Source organism: Nymphaea colorata, chromosome 6 (assembly GCF_008831285.2).
Source record: "Nymphaea colorata isolate Beijing-Zhang1983 chromosome 6, ASM883128v2, whole genome shotgun sequence".
Taxonomy (NCBI): domain Eukaryota; kingdom Viridiplantae; phylum Streptophyta; class Magnoliopsida; order Nymphaeales; family Nymphaeaceae; genus Nymphaea; species Nymphaea colorata.
The window spans coordinates 2,191,737-2,213,036 of record NC_045143.1 but is presented as its reverse complement, the minus strand read 5'-3'; positions in this window follow the sequence as shown (position 1 = coordinate 2,213,036).

The window sequence follows — 21,300 nt, the reverse complement described above, 5'->3', positions numbered from 1 at the left end:
CAAACCGCTAAATATAGAACTAGATGAATCAAACCCCAACGACTAAGTTTAAGCCAAATAGAAACTTTTGGATCTCACTTAGAACATCCCATTGATCAGATATTGAATAAATATTTCAAAATAAGAAAAAAAAAGAGATATTACCTTATAAGATAAACTGGGTATTTGATGAAGTTTACAATTTTAGAAAAAAAAATCAGGATGATCATTAGTTGAAGTAATTTTCTATGCCCAGCCAAACAAAAGTTACACTCAAAATTTCTAAGAAAGACTAACTTATTGATGTCGTTAACTAGAAGTATTAAGCACTGATTACTATACTAAAGAAACGGACAAAACACAATATCAAACAACAGGGGAATTCAAAGAGGTTGGTTTATACTGGGGTGAATTATACTTCATAAACACGCCAAAACCATAGGTGTACAATATAGTGATATGAAATATTAGATTGCCCTTTGTTCCCAAACTACGATATGACTTTCACTTGAGCTTTGTTTCACAAGAAAATAATGAACCAATAAGTTAGTAAGTTGAGATATGAAATTTGTTACAATGTCAATTTTAGATAAGATAAGGCGCTTCTTCCCCCAAATGTAGGGTTCAAGATTTAAAACTGAAAGAGCCACCAGCTTGTTAGAGACCCAACATTCAAGCCCTTTTCTACAATTTTCGGAAAGAAAGCAGGGGTTCAATCTGGAGAGATTGAGTGTGCTTTTAGGAAAATAAACGATCCCGGTGGTCCAAAGCGAAAATTTTGTGCTCCGAAATTACGAGATCGTGTATGGAATTCACAACAATGGTCAAGGAATTTCGACTTTTTAAAGACCGGGCCGCAAATAGTTGCCTTATGCCGAGAATACCCTTATTTACGGGTTCGGACACATAGAATCAGATCCAAAATGAGAAAACATTTTACTCATATATCATATTGCCTCCGTCAATATTGTTTCATGATATCATATTAGACTTCTTTTCGAATATTTGGAAGACGAACTTTCGTATTTGACTCGGGTCAGAAACCAGATCGATCCGACCCGTCGATAGCCCATTGAAATACTAAACCAGTAGCAGGGCGTTTCTGTAATTTTGTAGAGGGAAAACCGATACTTTCACCTTTCCCAAATGACAAATCTACCCTCAACTGGCATCACATCTCTGTCGGTCGAGTGTTTCTGAAGGAATTTATTAATGTAATAACTCGAGGGGGACCCCGTGCGGTGGGCAGCTCTGCTTTCCTGATCCCTTACAACTTACGTTATTTTTCATGCAAAAATTTCATTAATTTTTAGTTTTTTAAACTTGTTAACATTTGAAATTTAGATTTTGAGTGCTCCTCAACCAAAAATTTCACATAACTCAGACAACATATCACTTTTTAAATACAAAGAATGACATTAGAATGGTTATTCTCTAGTGACTTCATAACCGAGCCACCTAGATGAGAGCTGAAGCTTCGACTATTTCTCTCTTCTTGCCTCTAGTGCGCTGCTCAAGCTTGGTTTATGAGCATAATGTACACATGAATTTGATTGATGACGTAAAGTTTTCACAACTGCCCGTTTGACTAGCTATGTTATACTCACTCTCCTTATGATTTTTATGAGGGTTCTAAGTCATGCCTGTTAAGGTAGTAAGTTTAACACATTAACATTAAAGGGAAGTTGGTAGTTTTCATCATCCTTAACAAAAATACACAAACGTCCCTAAACCATTGAAAAGAGATTGGTTTGTTCGCTACACAAATGAGCCCATGCCCACCCTTGAAGGAGCCAAGTCCATCATCTGGACTCCAAGGACATGGTCATTTATGGAGTGGTCCAACTGCATGAGCTCAAATTGGACCACTCATCGACCACGATACTCAGTGGCGGAGCAAGAAATTCAGAGGCGGGGCTCGGGCACAAATATGTACATTTCTAGTTGAAGCGTCGCAAAATGATCAAATTCAAGTCGGTCAAGATACGCGGATATATAATTCTTTAGTTATGCAGGGGCAAAATGGTAATTTTTGATGTATTTGTGTTATTTAAATTGGCAAGTAAAAGGGGCCTGTGGGGCTGCTTGCTTGTTTGTGTCTCCTCCACTGCTTTGAACTTTTAATGTCCCTTCAACTTGATTGTGACATTCACAAGTTGTTCATCTAGATTTAGATAATATAGCAACTTTGGTTAGGGCTGTGGCATAAAATATCATGTACAATTTTTGTGATGTTAATTATTGTGATCATCATGACAAAACTCATACTCAAGGCAGAACAAAAGAATATTAATGGAATGGATTAGGTGAGCTACTTCATTCAAAATTCATATTTCATGCCAAGTTTCACCAATGCTTAAACTTTGTATTTATCATGATAAGTTACTAAATTAACTAAACTGGTCACCTAAATATGAAACGTTGCTTACAACTTGTCACTGTTACACTTAATTTTCATTTCAGAGACCCTTAAAATTGCTTGTTTCTGGCAAAGTTTCAGCGGTTCCTATGCATATCTGATAAACCTAGACCCCTTTTTGCAATTTAGCCCTAATTGATATTTGACATGTAGCTTGCTTTTGAAGAGAAATAGATAACATAGAAATATTCCAAGAGTCATCACCTTGCCCAACAACTGTACCATCTTTTTTTTTTTTTTTTCTGGTGGGGACATGCTTTTCACTTATCATGTGGGTCATGCCAACTCTCCAAGACAGCCTTTCTAGAATATGTGGTAATTCCTTTTCTCCTCCCAAATTTTGGGTCCCATTCCATTTAAATAAATATTTAAATTAAAAATCTACCATTAGAAAATAATTGTCACATGAACATACATTCTATTGATAACACTTGGGTTTATGATACTTTTAGTACGTGGATTACTAATTTTTAATCATCCTGCAACATTTGACATCTAACATATTTGTGTCTGCATGCACACACACACAAACACAAGGAAGAGAGAAAAAGAGAGACCTTTAACAATTTTGATAATCCTGACTTTATTCTTTGCTAATAATATAAAAAAAATTGGTCGTAAAGGTTATAGTGTAGCTGGTTGGGTTACAGGCATATGAAAAGACATGTCTCTAGTTTGATTCTGGTAGGTACTATTTTTTTTTTTAATGTCTTTAGATGCTAGGATGAGGTACCTAAGCTGAATGGTACAATGCCGCCATCGTCTTTGAACCTCTTTTCTGGATAGTAGACTGCTAACGTCTTGCTCATACAAAACTATATCGGAAGAATGGTTGCTTGAGGTAAAACACTAGTATGACATACTAAGAATAAAATGAGAATCTTCGAGTTTTTTTTAGATAGTAGATTGTTAACCTCTCGTTCATTCGAAACAATATTAAAAGAATGGTTGCTTGTAGAGAGTGCAACATGGGAAAACTTGGTGCCATACAATAGGTGATATTAGCCTTCTACAAGTTTGTTTTACACAATTTCTTTTTCTTTTTTTTTTTAATAATTAAACTTGTGTCAACATTATCCCAATTATTAGATGATCACCAATATCATTTCTAATTACAGATCCAAAATGCCTTTTCCTAGGAATGAGTTGTTAGCGTTTTCCAAAGGCGTTATAAGCCCCTTGCTTTTTCCCTTTGACCAGTTCTAAGATAAAATAAGCCTTTGAATGGATCTGACCCGATTTGTTATCATCATATAAGATTCATGATATCATGAATCCTAGGTTGTATATCCATCTCGCTAAATTCTCGAGAATTTCACCAGACTTTATCAATTTGGATCGGAAGCCAATACGGATCCTGACAGGAAAATAACGTTATCGGGTCCAGTGTATTTGAACACTATAATAAGTTTGTTCCTAGGGAAGCCACGCTCTTCTTTTCAAAAGATATGGGTAACGTTGCTTTCTTGATATTTAAATATGGGAGGAATAAAGTCCATCTATAACTTTTTCGGAAAAATAACTAAGCATTTTCATGATCGAACATACTAATCATGATTAAACTTGTCTCTTAATGATAGTCATCGTGCAAATTTTTTTTTTTTTTTTGAAAAAGTGAACCTAACAAGGTATCAAGGAGAAAGCTCTTTTCTAATGAATGAGACAAGTGCTTTTGGAAGGGCCTTAATCAATGCTTCCCTTAATCACTCACTATTTAAATTAAATTTTTTATGGGCAGTTCATAAACCCTAATCCTTCTGCATAAACCCTAAACCTCGATTCTACTGCACAATCCAGAGCCAAAACTCTCCCCTCTCCGTCCCTCAAGGTTCAGGACTGCATTGAAACATGCATTGACACAAAAAAAAAAGGAGATGTTCGAATCAATGACTGACTGCTTACCAACCACTCGTGTCTAGTCAGAGCCGGTGGTGCTGCACCTCTTGGGGTACATTTCTTTAATTTGCTTCTTTTAATTTTTGTCTTCTGTTTTCTAAGTTTGCATTTGGCAAGAGATTTTCTACATAGAAATTTAGAACATGTGTTATTTTCTAATGTTTGGTTTAACTACTAGTTGTGCTTCGTTATTTACAAGGCTAAATGGCGAGGAGTCTCTAACTATAAAAAAAAAAAATTGACCCGGCCGTTCATGAATGGCTCATGAACAAGCATCTTGCTGCTTCAAGCTTGAGCTCAATCACTGTGAACCAAGTTTTTTTTTACCAGTAAGTAATTTAATCGCCTCGAAAGTTTGATCTTAAATGTGTTTCTAAACCATAGAAAACGAAATCCTGACATGTATAATCTTAAGTTTAGTCTGTGTAGGCCATAGAATATCTGCAAACTTAAACTTTATGGTTTAGTGAATGAATTCTTATAACATAAAACAGCAAAATTGCATCAACATCTAAGATGGGTAGTGGTTGGAAATTGGAATCCAGCAAAATTTCCTGGCCATGGACGCAAATGTATAAAGTGACATCAGATTTCATGGCCGAACTTGTTCTGTATGTCAGCTTCACAGCAGAAATCCTGTGTGTTCCATCAATTCTGTGAGTCAAGATCAATAGCCAGAAAAAGAAGGAAAGTGCGACCAAGATCATGAAATCACGTGTTGCTCGTATTACTGGTTGAAGATGTGTCCGAAGGAAATCATCAGCAGGCTCCATATATATCTGCCCATCAGGAACGCTCGAGTTCGCAAAATTGAGGGCAGCTTTCACGTGATGTCTCAGCTTTAATTAGTTTACACGGCGTCGACGCCATAAATCGACGGTGACAAGAGAGAAAACATGCCATGACCATCTTTCTCTTTCTCTCTTTCTTTTTTCTTGAAACTCTTTGAAAATCTAAGAATATTTCAGGGAAAATTACAGAAAAGAAACACATCCTTGCATTATTTTAAACCAAAAGATTAATCTATTTTTAAAGGTTAACACCTAAATTTGTGGTGCAAATTACTGCATAATCTATTTGCCAATTTAAGTTGGACATTGTCAAGACAGGTTGAGTTAATATGATAAATCTCCCACTTGTCTTAAAAAACTACCACAATTTTGTTTCACCAAAGAAGCAGGGAAGGTCATGTATTGGGGACCTAACATGAGATTGAGTTTTGTGAACCGTTAGGTGCACGCAACCTACACACGCAGTAAGAGTAGATGGACATTTTAGTAAATTTTAAAAGATATATCCTTTATAGCCATTTTACTTTTTTATATTTTCATTTTTGTCTGCCAAAAAAAGTTTTTTTTTTTTTATGTGTGAATGGGGGTATTTTCGTCATAACCATTATGGCGCACAAAAATTTCATGCACTACTATGACACATAAAAATTTCATGCACCAGTATGACGCATATAACCATATAACCAGGTTCACCCTAACACGGGGTTAGAGTGTCAGCTGTCCTAAGAAAAGCTAAGATACAGGCCACTATAAGCGCCAAACATGGAGCACGCTCTATGCATTGAATCCCCTTAATGCATAAAAAGAAAATGCAGGTGCATGCTATTGAATATTATGAAATTTTTCAGAAAACGATTTTATGAGAGTAATCAAATTGTAATTCCAAAACAAATTCTACTCCGCATTAGCAGAGTAGTATTTCATCTTATTACCCGGTTGAGGACCGAAGCTCTCACCATTCCCTCTACCTTTCAGGTATCACTTTTTTGATGCCTCGGAGTGATGCATTTGCTATGCTTGAACTGGCATATCAATGTTTTTGTTTTTACAATACACGAAATTGATGCCATGGGAGATTGAAATGGAGACCGGAGACTCACCGCCTACCATTTCACCGCATTTGTTACGCCGGAGATCAAAGCAAATTCTATTCAAGGATATGTTCTTCAAATAGTCAGCAGGAAAACGCTGGCCCTTATAATCGGCATCATATTACTTCGCTTCTCTCAACTAATTATGGTTTTCCCTTATTCTTTTTTTTTCTGAAGTTACGAATTTATTTGGTACACTTCTCACATCATGTGAGAAGTCGCGCAAGTTTTTCAATATCTCAAAGGCAAAGAAGATAAATTATGCTTCAGAGTTTGTTGCTAATCCAAGTTTTGTTCATCACAATGAGTGGCAATCTTGGGCCAATATATCGCAAGAAATTTCTGCACATGTTATGGGAACCTACAGCACCATGCTGGCTGTCTAAGGAAAGAAAAGACGAACGGAATAGGGGAAAGATAAAGTGAATACCAGATTTGGAGTTCAGCCCTGTTCCTTTATTGCTTTCTCACTCAAAGTCTTCAAATTTTGGGTGAGCAATTTTACATATATATATATACACCAGGATAAGGGATAAAAATCAAACCTAAATAAATTCATGTTAAAAAGAGTTTTAAACAAAATGTGAACCTTCTAATGTGTTCGTAAACACTAATTTAATGTAAATCAAGCTTTAGTTCAAGTCATTTTTGTAAAAGTAATAGATTTTCACAGAGTTGTTCAATATTTGACTATTAAAAAAATATTATTTAAGTAATAAAATGACCGAGCACCTGAGGTGTTCCATTTGCTCAAAAGAGTGGATAGATCCGCTATCTGCAAAGTATGTCATCAGTCTTCTTCGGACTGGAGGCCATACAATGTTATTTTGTAAATACTTGGGATCCCATCGATCCCTTTTTTGCTGTAATTAATCTCTCATTTTTTGTCAATAAATTTCAGAGCAATCCCCCAGCATCAGTTTTCTTTTCTGGAAGTAATAAAATGGCTAACTTAATATATGTTTCTCAATGAATCATGCTTAAGATCATATTTATAAGGTTAAATTACAAAAAAATATTTTAGTAATTAATTTTACGAAGTAGGATTTTTGTCTCTAATCCAAGTGGTCTGGTTTTTACAATTTTTTCTATATATATATATATATATATATATATATATATATATATATATATATATATATATATATATATATATGTTTTTCAATGAATCATGCTTCTAATGTGTGCAAGCGTGCGTACACATATATGAATTTTTAAATTAAAGTAAAAAAAAATCACATTGTGGGCGATTCATAGTAAAATTACATTATATAAAACATGTTTTCTACACAAAAAAAAGTACGTAAATAGTATTTATAAGTGAAACGTATAAAAAGCGCAATATTTTATGTCAAAGTGAACTTTTTATAAGTGAGTACAGGAAACCAGACCTTTTAAGTTGTTCATTCTAATATGCTTGTGAATACCAGTTTAATATAAATCATGATTTAATTAAAGTTGTACATTTTTACGAAAAATATTGATTTTTCAACCATAAAAAAAAATTGATGTTGCAAGAGCGCCTCATAATGATTAAAGAATGCACTTAAACTTAATATAACAAATAATTAACTTTCATATGATTCTTAAGATCACAACTACTATAAGGTTATATTGCTGAAAAGTGTTAAATAATCAATTTTGAAGGGTCCAATCTTTGCCCTGGCACGCACGCACGCACGCATATGAGATGGGCAGGAACAGTCGACAATGCATGTCTATTTTGAAGGAAGATAATAATGGATATCTTGAAATTGTTTACAGTTGATGGCCAGCAAATCTTTGGTTTTACAAACAAAAACGAGGTTTTGGGTGTTTACTGGTAGGCTGCTTTTCTCTTCTCGGATAAAATGTAGTCTTGGAAGTGAAAATAACGAGAAATATATCAAGGAAACAATAACTATATATATATATATATATATTGTCAGGTTATTGTCAGGTTAGAGGTGTTTGAAAAGTATATATATATATATATATATATATATATATATATATATATATATATATATATATATATATATATATATATATATTGTCTGGTTAAAGGTGTTTGAAAAGACATAGCATTAGTTTTCTTCCTCATTGTTATTATGTCTCTTTGTTTAATTTTAAGTGGGGGAGTGCAATACTCAAGTTAAAAGAAGTGCATCACTGTTATTGTTGATGTCAAGCCCATGGACGACCTCAACGGCACAGATGGAGGTTTCCTCGTGCTCATTTTCAGATGGTAGATTATAATTAGGCCTGGGCGTCGGCCCTGACCGCCACCGAGCTGGCCCAATAGGGCCCCGGCCTGGGCCGGGCTCGGGCTCGATAGGCTGGCTTGGCCTGTTTAGATTAAAAAGTTAAAATTTTTAATTTTTTTTTGTTTTAATAATATATATTTATTATTAATAAATATATTTTATATTTAAAAAATTATGTTATAATTAAAAAAATACTTTTTACACCGGCCCAACCCGATGCCCACCCTTAATTATAATCTTATCGCTCACCCGAAACCAAACCACAACATAATATATAAGTCGCGGAACTAGAAAAATTTTCTGATGAAAATCAAATCTTGAATCCATTTGTATTTGATGAACGCGCCTTGGTCCTTGCCAGTTATCCTCATTAGAATACTCTGCATCATGTCTTACCATTAGAGAGGAGATGAACTTGTATATGGTATTACATATAACAATCTGTCTGTGGTCTTCAATTTTTTCTGTCCCTACAAATTCAGGAATGAACATTATGTTTGTCTTAATGATGCTTTGAACCATTCTCCCACGAGCAATGAAGAGCTAGCTAAGGGTGGGCGTTGGGCCGGGCCGCCGCCGTGCCGGCCCGATTGGGCCCGGGCTTGGGCCGGGAAAAACCTGGCCCAGGTCAGCTTGGCCCGGGTCAGCCTGGCCCTGCCCGTTTAGATTAAAAAATTATTTTTTAAAAAATTTTTTGTTTTAATAATATATATTTATTATTAATAAATCTATTTTATATTTAAAAAAATTATTTCATAATTAAAAAATTATTTTTTAATTTTAAATGGGCCAGGCCCGGGCCGAGACCCGAGCTCACCGGCCCGATGCCCACCCTTAGAGCTAGCCACTGCCTTACTTTACCTCCTTACCAGCTCTATTTGAATCTGTAAATTCTAATAACATTGCTCGTCATAAGTAAATATGTGCAGAGTAATGTCGTACCAATTTTGCTCCTGATGCTCGACAACGTTGATATAGGCTTTTATTTTATTCTTTTAGATCAAATTAATATTTTAATTATTTTCACTTCGCATTGAAATTAGTCGAATTAAATGCAACCACATTCAAAGTCCAATTGAAGACCACTTTTCTAAGCGTCCAAATTCAGTTTGGCTAGCGTATGATTCCACATTTATATGTAATTGGGCTGGATCCTTAATTGGATTTTAGCCGCATATGATACTGTCATTCAGATTTGGTTATGAAATTGCACACTAAGTCTGATGGTCATTGGATTCAGATCTTTTACTAGATCTAAGTAAATGAATTCTGGATCAGATTGGAAACTAGATACGTCCGATTTGTTTACATCCCTATATGCAGGGATTTTCCTTGAGGTTTGAAGCTGCCTGCCATGAGAAATAGAAGGCAATCGTTTTTTGTTGCACCATGGTGTGTAAACATGTACATTCTTAGTGATGAAGTTAATTTCAAGACCTGATCGATCTCCTTCCACACAATATGTAAACAGTGGACTGAGCTCGATGAAGAATGAAACTGTGTTTTGTGTTTAGATTTATGTCTATGAGTACATGTGAAGATGACAGACGCATCTGCAAAGAAGTGCCAATAAATGGCTGCTGGGAGGTAGGCTCCCATCCTTTTATTACAGAAAAATTAAAATATGTACATGACAAAAGAAAAATTTACACAAAACTGTGAAACAGCCAAGTATAACCCAACTGCCCTAAAAAACCGCCACCAGAAGGCCTAAAATTCCCACCAGCGTTTCAGCTCCTGAAAAAGGCAAAGACTAAAACCAAAAACAATATTAGAAAAACAAATGAAAACATTAACCACCATCATCCCTGCCATCCCTTTCCCCATATTGACACATATGGTCTCCAGCCTTTAAAGTAGGCAGTTGACTAAGAACCCTTAGACGTTGGTTGGCTGCCCTCATGTGTTGCCATTTCTAGTTAATCGGCCTCCTGCCTTCCAGCATCGCTCTAAGATATGATCCCAAAACTACCATTGACTCTCGTCATAGAATGCAACCAGCCATTAAGCACATGTAATTCAGCTTCATCCTCCCTAGATTGAGCTTCAGTTTATATGGTATCACTGGATTCCATGCCTCTCAATCTCCACATGCCCATCACCATGGTATTAATGCCCTTCTTATATGTGACAATTAGCAACACATTAGTGTCCATGCTTATACTGGAGAGTCTGCCCTCACAAAGGATTCCAATCCGCAACCAAGTAGACATAGCCTTACGCTCGTCATCCTTCAGCTGCAAACTTAGAAAAGCCTCCTTAGCTGAGCGCCAAACAGCAGAGAAAATATGTTTAGTCATAACTGTGGTCAGTCTTCCATGTGCCACTTCATTCCTGAACCACCACAACTTCCATAACGCAATTGGAAAGAGCAACATCCAACATTTCCTAAGTCATTTAACCTTGAAAGACACCTTGCTCGGAAGCTGAAATTCCTTATCAATGCTCTGCCACGGGAGCCTACTCCTGCCAAAACTAGCAATCGCCTTTCGCCACACCTTATGCACAACAGATCACTTGAACATGAGGTGCACATTGTTCTCCTCCTCTCTTTACATGACGTGCACATTGTTCTCCTCCTCTTTTTTACAAAAATGGCATCTTTTTGCCACATGAACTCCATGTCTTTGTAATATGTCTTGAGTGGTCAGTCTCATGTGGCTGGCGATGTAGGTAATCCAACTTGCTCTAGTTGGGATGTGATTGTTCTATATACGCTTTCGCCAGCCTTCCTGACTACCATTCTATCTTATGGCATCCCAAATCGATCTAGAGGTAAGATCCTTGAGTTCAGTAGCACTACTAACAAGTTTGTCAGTCTCATTAGCTAGATGAATACACCTACTCGCGGTTAATGCCTTTCTTGGCAGCGCTAGTCTAGCCTCACCCAAACTCCTAACTTCGGCAACAGAAAGCTTCAACTGATCAACTATGACACCATACTCATCTCCACTAATTGATTTCACCAGAATTTCGTCCTGCCACCAGTCGGACCAGAAGAAAACAGAATTACCATCTCCAATCTTCACCTCACCCAATTTACTATATTATTCCAGCCTTTTCCTAAGCTTTTCCAAGCCCAAGATCCCCTCCAAGGTTTAGGCACAGTCCGCAAACTGTTGGATTTGAGATAAGTAGCTCTGATCCATTGTGCAAAGAGAGAGTTATTATTAAATGAAGAGCAAAGTCTTCTCGCTAGGAGGGAAACGTTCACTTTCTCAAGAAGGCGTAAACCAATGCCACCTTCTGCCTTGGGTTTGCACAAAGAATGCCAAGCTATTTGGTGGATGTGCCGGTTAACCTCAGTATCAGCCCACAGGAATCCGGCCATGTATCGCTCCAGCTTCTTTAGTACTTCGTTTGGGAGAGATAAAGATTGCATCCAAAAGTTACCCATGGAGCTTAGGTTATGGGTGATAAGGCAAGCATGTCCTGCATAGGATAGGAGTTGGGTTTTTCAAAGCGCCATCGCATCTACAAAGAAGTGATACATTCAAGAAAATGCAGAGACGAAGGAATTCTCTTAACCACGGCTCTCGATGATTATATATATATATACATGGTGATTTAGAGAAGGATCTCTTTCCTCACACGAAGCCTCTATGGGATGTTGTGGGTGTTCATCTCCTCAACAATAAGCATGTATATAGAAGGATCATGATCGAGGAGTGAGCGAAAACTTCTTTTTTCTTTGCCTTTAATGTTCAGGGCTGCATCAGGCTAGGTGTAGGAAAAAATGAATTTTAAGCTTTATATGGTGCCTCATGAGGCCCAAAGAAATAGGAGTATGTTCTAAAAACTAAACAAATCCATACAGCACAGTCTTTCAAAAAACACCGTCTAAAAATCAATGTTTTCAATATTTATAAACAGGAGTAAAATTTTATAAGAATTACAGCATGAAAAACAAAAATGGCACTCATAATATGCTACCCAAGATCGTTTGAATCACATCATCATCAAAAGCGTTTGACACTGTTCAAATTAGGCAGAGATTAGAAATCAAGAAATAAAGAATCCAGAAACCAAAAACATAAAGAATCAAACTGGCAGACCAAACTTCACCCACCCACTTTATCTCTCTCTCTCTCTCTCTAAAAAGTTGGTTGTTGGGGACTCCATTTCTAAGGATATGAAGCCAATGAATGTGGGTGAGGTTGTATTATGATGGTGAAGTGCACACAGATGGTAGTGGGATCAGACCCACCAGTTCTGGCATTGCCATTGGCGGATGCAAACGGGTCAGATCTGGCGTCGGTGCTTCACCAATTCTGGCCGTTCTGTTCCAAACTCAACCTAATTTATGGCTTATATTAAGATCTCCCGGATTTGAATCATTAATTTGCGTTCACAGCATATCTAGGAAAATTTCAAGAGAAAAAAATCGGGTCCTCTTAAAGCCGACCCTTTCTTTTTCAACTTTTCTTTCTTTTGGCTTTTCCAATGTAACTCATGTGCACGACCCCAACCACTAAGGGTGAACAAGGAGTCGACTTACTCGAGCTCAACTCGTTAAAGCTCGGTTCCTGAACAAGTTCGAGCCGAGTCATTTGCCGAACTCAAATTCATGAGTCGACTAGTTTAAATAATCGAGTTGAGTTCAAGCTCAACACGTAATTGCCGAATAGAGCTCGAGCCTTAATCGAGTTTGTCGAGCCTTAACAAAGTTGATGTATTCAAACGGGTTTACGAGTTTGTCGAGCCTTAATCGAGTCAAGTTCGAGTTCAACACATAACGACGATGAATATCAATTCTATTCAAACGAGTTTGTCAAGCCTTAATCAAGTTGAACTTGTGTTCAACAAGTAACGATGAATATCAATTCTATTCAAATGAGTTTGTCGAGCCTTAATCGAGTCAAGCTCAACATGTAACTGCCAAGTCGAGCTCGAGCTACTTCCATTGAGCTATTCTCGAGCTTGAGTCGAGTCGAGCTCGAGGTTTCATTAGTCGAGCCGAGTTCGAACTGACTAAACTCGGGCTCAACTTGGCTCATCTGCACCTCTACCAACCACCCATCAATAACTTGTAGCGGTCTTATAGTTTTAAAGTTTAGAAAACAGACAGCATGTCTTCTATGCAATCACTTGCTCGTTGGAGCGTAACTGAAGGCGATTGAAAGGACACCATGAAATCACTTGCTCGTTGGAGCGTAACTGAAGGCGATTGAAAGGACACCATGAAATCTTCTTCCTGGGGAAGATCAAATCCCGCTAATGCCGAGCCAATAGATAGGAATGATTCAATGAACCGATGTGTGAACTCGAACTTTTCTGTTCTTTACCTTTTCTATGCCAACCAAACGCACCCACTGGAAGTTTGGCCATGTGCCATCTCGAGGCAACTTTTAGGAAACTCAAATGCGTAGAAATGGAAATGTTAGAGATACTCAGGCTTCGACCGTGTTTGGGCTGCTTCGGCGATGTCGGATTTTGGAATCCCTCGTGTTTGAGTCTAAAACTTAACCAGCTCCATCTTTTGCAATATAAATTAACCTCAAACACGTCATGTGGGTCCTTAGTTCTTGTTGCGTTTGCACTTTTTCACCAAAAGCACATTAAAAAATAAAAAGAATTTTCGTAAAAGAAAAATAAAAAAAAATATTTGCAAACTAAACTAATGTTATATATATATATATATATATGAAAGAACTTCAACTTGTATCCATGATAATGAAATAAATCTAAGCTTTTGACGTATGGGGAAATGCAAGGCGTTGAAGGAAAGAGTCACATGATCTTCTCTGCCAAAATGAGGGGGGAGTTTTCCATGCTCAGCATTTGAAGTAAGAGTCACATGATCTTCACATGTAAGTTGCACCACGAAGCATTCTATATTATTATTTACAAAAGGTTGCGAAGACGAGTTTGCATATGCATTGTCTCACTTTTTCTAGCGAGAAACCTTAAGGTTGAAGAGATGCATTAACATAATATCACAAATATGAAAGTTAATACAATAAATTAAATGTAAATTTTTTCTGCAAGATAAAAATATAAGGGTTAGGTATGTCGATGGATCATGTTCGTATCAGGTATACTTTTAATCACATCTGTGTTTTTGGATATTCACTTATTTAGAGTCGAATTTGGATTCAAATATGAGTGGAGAAAAGTCACATTCGAATCCGAATATAAAATCTGATTATACAATTTGAATATGATTTTTATATGCACATTTAAATCCTAATTTTGAACAGAATTCAAGCTATTTTCAAAATGTAAGGGCATTGAATATAGGATGTTCATTTACAGTTACATTTGATCTGAATTCAATCGAATGTTTATGTATATGGAATACGATACGATGTGATATCATTCTTTAAATTTAAATCCAATCTGATTTCTTAATCGGCATTAAACTGACTTTTTTGAAATGACTCGATCAAAAATATCTGATTTCATATTAACAAACCTAATAAGGGCGCATACCAACTCAAAGCATTAATGTTTTCTATTTCAACGGAATGCAAATTTTAGATCAAATGGTAGTGGAATGCTCACTCTCTGTGACGCATCGAGAAAGATGAATAAAGACGATATTCAAAAATGAAATTAAATATGTGCTAAGTAACATATTATTAGTTGCCAGATATGAATAAAGAATCTCTCTCTCTCTCTCTCTTAACATACATTAATGCTTTCAGTTAAAGGTTGAGCAGTAAGTGCTCTCTCGATCTCTTTGGTTAGTTAAATCTGAACTCTTCGTTGGTCTCAAGATCTAAAGATTTATTTTATTCTGAATTCTCTTTACTCAACGCAACGCTTGTTTCTTACGGCCTGCGTCTTTTTTTATTCAAGCCAAGGCAACAACAAAGTGTATTTGTATACTTCGCCTCTGAGATCCCCGAATTTTAGTTTCCGAGGTGATTTGGAATTTTCGGATCGATGAAGATCCAAACAAAGATTTCAATTTTTTTTTCCTGTTTAAAAGCAAGGATACAATAAGGATCCGTGATCCATATATGCATCCTTAGTGCATGCGGCTCTGGATCTATGAATTTGGCGCCCTTCAAGGATCACAAATCTGTTGTTTTAAAATATGAAGTTTTGAACTTTGGTTAAAGCACTTTCATTGTTAATAACAATAAAGGAAGGAAGTCATCTCTCAGTAGGCTTTGCACCAGAACTTGGATAAAGGCTAGATTTTATTAGACCTGGGCCTCAAGCAGATGGATATCGGGTTTTCGGCCCAAGTTGACCGGACGAGGGCTCGATAATAAATAAAAATTATTTTTATTTTATTTAAAATATATATTTTATTATTAAAAATTTATTTTATATTTAAAAAATATTTTTTTATTATAACCAGGCTCGGGTTTTGGGTATTGAGCCCGACCCCATGCTCAGATTTTGAACATTGGGCTGGCACGGAGCCAACTCTTATCTGTGCTGGGCTGGCACAACCCCCAGTTCTAGATTTTTTTTGAGAAATGTCTGCCAACATGAGGAGAGCAAAATTTCTTTAGGGTCTTCCTTTTAATCAATAAAAGTCATTTTCCATCCATAACAAACAATGTACCATAACATATAACCTACTTGGGTGGTCATGGGGCCGGGCCGGGTCGGCTCGTGGGGCTCGAAAACCAGGCCCAGCCCGTTTGACAATAAAAAAATAATTTTAAATTATAATATAATTTTTTATAATATAAACATTATTTTTTAACAATAAAATACATATTATTAAATTAAAAATTAAAAAATATTTTTAAATGACTAACCGATTTTCTCCGCGGCCCGGCCTGATGCGCAGGCCTACTCAAGACAAGTTTAAGCTTGAGTTTTCGAGTTGAGTGACCTTGTTCAACTCGGCTCATGTGCAGCTCTACATATACTTATACTTGAGCGTTTTAACAATCTACATACAAATAAAAGTGGCCTAATTTTTATTTATAATACATCAAAAAATTTTAAAACTCACTCTTATTCTGCGTGCTTAGTTGGTAGTCAACATTGAGTTGCAAGGCAGAAGGTCAAAACATACAGCATCAAGCAAAGCACGCGTCTCTTGTCCTTCTCCTTTTTAAAAGTCTTATTCTCGAAACGGAGGCTTTCAGTTTTACAGAAAACGGGCGGGTGCTCGACCCTAGGCCCAGCGACCGGCATGTGCTCTGCCAGCATCCCGCACGCAATTAATTAAAAAAAAAAAAACATACTCAATTTATCGATTTTTAGAACGTTTCTCATATAAGAAAATAAAATAAAATTGTAATCAGCCATATGGAAAACAGAAAAAGGTGCAATATATATATATATATATATATATATATATATATATATATATATATATATATATGTATATAATGCATGTCTAATTATTGTATCAACGCAAGCTCAAACCTTCAATTAAAGTAAATCAAAGTCCATCAAATATCCTTAAAAAAAAAAAACAGTCGCTGCATTTGGAATATATATAACTAGGGACTCTAAAATGAATTTGAAAAGTTACTTACCAGGGAAGTGTGATGGTGCGTTACATTGGATTCTTTTATTTGTTAAGAAAGCTGAACCTGGTGCCTCTTTTGATGAAAAGGACATCTTTCTTCTTTTCTAATGAAATTTACAAAAGCGCCTGTTTACCAGATGCCAGCACTCATTAAACTCGAAGAATCCATATTTTATCCAAACTTGTTCGCTTTCTTCCATTTCCTTTTCTTGGGACAAAGAATATGCTACTGAACAACCAACATCATAAAACCACAGCGCCAAAGTGTAAGTTACTTACTTTTTTAACAAGTTATTTCTAACATTCTCCAATTTATTTATTTATTTGTAAAACTTTTTCACACTTTTTTTTACTAATAGTTTCTGATATGTTGCTGAAAAAAAAATTCAAAAAAAGAAAAATAACGATTCCTTAAGAGCCTTTCGCGCTGATATGTATTAATTAACACTTAAGTGCATGTAGCTAATCAGGAATATGACAAATAAAGCTATGCAGGCAATGGAGTAGCTGTCAATCAATAATCTGAAAGCGATGTAATACTATTCATGCACTGTTCCTAAGCTTTTCCTTCTCTTTTCCGAAGATAAGCACACAATTATGTTCACTTTTCATCAAAATAATTTCTTCCACTTTGTAGCACTAAACTTTTCATACGTGATATTTTTGTTGATTTTAAGCGTTCATCTGGAAGAAAATATAATGCACTTGCTTTAATGAGATACCAAATAGGAAGAAGATAAAGCGACTGGCGTCAGTGGGAAACAGCCATGAAACTCTTACCTTACAAGCTGCATCCTTTTTAAGTACGAATCTGATCAAAGCGGAGTTTCAGATGACGACGATGATGATGAGAGAGAAGAGGGTACGCGGAAACAAATGCATGGTGTTGGGAGAAAGAGACGCTGAAAGAAAGGAAACAAAACTCCAGTCTCCCACCATTGCACTGCTCAGAAAAGAAGAGAACGCATTACAATAATGCAAAGACATGTTGCTTTCCTGACTCAACGCGTTTCTTTGCCCACTGCTTTGGGAGATAATCGCATGTGCCCACCAACTTGCTCTTCCTGTGGATATAAGGAAAGAGAGGAAAAAAGAAGGGAGATGATCTTTTGTTTGTTCTTGCTCTTCTTTTTTTATTTGGATCTTCAGTTTTGATTTTCTAGGTGAGGAGCTCGCCATTGAGTTGTGATCAGTGGTGGAGCCACATCAGGTTGATGTGGGCAGTTGCCCACACTAGCTTCTTAATTTTCTTTCACTTTTACATCAGAAATAAAAACTTGTGAATCAATGCCCCCTCAAAAAAACTTTTTTTAGCTTTGGCATGACCGAAGCGTTTGATTAGTTGAGATCTTCGAAATTTTGAGATCCATGGATTTAAGATCAAAACCTCCTTGTATACTTCGAATTGGACTTCTTGATAAGGCAAACATTATAAAAATGGATCCAATAGTTTTATGCTTGAGACTTCTTGAGACTTGAGTAGTTGACCTCTGCCACTAGTTTTGTGTCATTTTCTGGAGGCTAGTTTTTCAGTGACACCATCACAATGTTTTCAAACATAGCGGCGGTCAAAATTTTCAGAGCTCGACATATGTTGATTTTTCTTCTCTGAACTAGAAAATAAATAATTCATTACCATACCCTACTCAGGTTCCGATGTAACTCAGGACCCAAAGGATAGAAGAATGAAAAGCTTTCCGGCCGTTTTTTTGAGGCGGTGGGTTGTTAACATTTTCTCACCTAAAAAAATAAGCAATTCAAATTTATTTATGTGAAAAAACTGAACGATCATTGCAACAACTCACTCAGTTGAAGGATATAAAACTAGGATCATTATTTATTTGATCTATCCATCATAAATTCTAGAAAGTTTTCAATAACCAAGACGTTGGGAACCTAGCTTTTCATCTCTTTGTATAATCTAAAATGTGCCAATATCTTCTTGATTTCACTGAACGATATATCCGGATATATCTAGAGTATCGTGATTTTAGGAACTAGCAAACATTAAAGAAAAATCCACAAGATTCCACGATATCCCGAACCATTCAGCAAACGTCCAAACAGGATCTCGAGCTCAACCACATGGTGGTGCCAAAGATGGTCGCGATAAAAGCTCGTATCTAGGTGCGTTCACTGTTATGCGATGACGCGTGGGACCCAGTCCATGGGACGTGACCATCAAGACATTCCCAGTGTACTTGCGGAAATCCGAGGGCGGGGATTGGTTGGACAACAGCATCCGACGGCTGCGATCAGAAGGCACCAACTTTCTATGGTACAGCCTGGTCCGAGCCCACCAAGGACGCGTTTGGCTGGCTCCACGTGGAAACTGAATCTCCATATGGCAGCCTCCCCTTAGCACCGAGTTCTTGATTTTCAATTTTCTTATTGTTATCTGTATCGTTTTCTGAGGCGAATCGGGCTGCGTCGGTCATATCAAATCTAAGTGGACACATCGTTTTATTAAATAATCAAATAATTCGTTAATTAATAAAAAATTAAGATGCATGTTGGCATCTATAGGCCTCAATTTCTTCAGGGTCAATATTTATTATCCAAGTAAAGTAAGCAATTTACTGAAAGAGCTCGAAGCTTAATTAATTTTTTCGGTTTCTTAAAATTATTGTTTTGTTGGAAATAAATTCCACCTGCAGTTGTCTTAAAGATGAAGCAATTTCATTCAATTATTTCAAACCTGATCCGCTAAACTTGGATTTCATAGGAAGCAAGGTGTTCACTTGAAAAATATTCTGGCGTTTAATAGGCTAAACTTCTTGAAAAGATGCATTTGAAGAAAAAAAAAAGTTAAAAGAGGGTAACGACTAATTGTACTATTATTGTTGTTATTATTATTGTTGTTATATGATGATGTATGATTCTCACCTACTAATAATACCTACAATCAAATCAAAAGCACAATTTAAGTTCATACTTGATATTCTTTACATCCTATTTTATTTTACCATTAGCTTTACGAGAGATGCTATACATGTATTGCGGCATAGCATACTTGGTCGGATTGGTGGTACAACAACGACAGAAGTCGTTGCAGACTACGTTATATATATATATATATATATATATATATACCTGCAAAATTCTGATATGTGTTTTTAGTGAATTATAAAAGACAAACGGCACCAAGTTGATCTACAACATAAACATTTGAGCTCGTGAATTTGGTTAGACTTCATAGCAATGATTGGTTCAAGGTGAATTTTTCGAAGACCAAGATTGAATTATCCTGATCGTGAAGTACATGAGGTAGAAAGTTGTCGCATGGCGGCCACCTTTCAAATCATGCACAATAGAGTTGAACTTCCCTACTAGGTCACTCAAGTAAGAGATCAAACACTGCCCCGTTTCTCTAGTCCTTGTCTATGCTATGAACTTGATGCTACATTTTCTTGCGCTCATAATTATTTGCAGGATCATTGTCACGATTCTTTACGGTTTCAAAGATAATAACGAGATTTTACAAGACAAAAGAAACTTCGCAATATTGTGATTTTCTTTCCGCAACTTTTCCCCCGTTGCCGACGTTTTTGTTTGTTGCTAGCACTGTTTGTTAACAGCAATAAATGAATTGTTGTGACAATAATTCACCATGCTGCAAATTTCATTGGAAATAGGTTGCAAATGAATGATATAAGAAAATCTTAGATTTGAAGGGTACCAATGTATAATAAACTAAATTATATGGACAAACTAATTAAAATAAATTATGTGGGTTTGCGTGGGCAACTGCCCACTCCTGGATGTACCACGAGATTGAATTTGAACCTCGAATACCAAGAGCCGGCAAAACACTCGGACCAAATTCAATAGTGTTCACTATTGAAAGTGTGTTCATTTAGTGTTCACTATTGAAAGTGTGTTCATTTAATTAGTTATTAAGCTGAAAGTTTTTTTTGTCATAAAAAAATTAAAAAAAAAAACTTGTACATACTTGTTTTTGTCCTAGTGTAAAACAACTCATCAGAGATTCCTCACCATTACATATGAGTAAGTCCTTCATCATTTATTCATTTATTTTTCCTCTATGGTTGTCATATTGGCACCAAACATGTGCCCCTAAGTCACCCATGCTCATAAACAAGCATCCGCACCTACTCCCACCTCATAAACATGGCCCATCTACGTTGGCCAGGGCCCAGCACCAAGTGGCAAACAAAAATTTCACTTATATATGTGTGTGTGTGCGCGCGCGCAAAGTTTTTGTAAGTGGGTATAAATATTTTGGAAAACATTAGATCATATTATATCAGTAGTGTTTTTGTAACAGCAAGAACATGGTTGGCCCCTTTCATAATTTTTTTGTAAAAATGTTTCAACACAAGCATGATTGCAACAGATAGACGATGGTGAATAATATATTATGAGGTCTAAATTAAACGACAAAGATATATATAAAAATATGTTTAGAGTT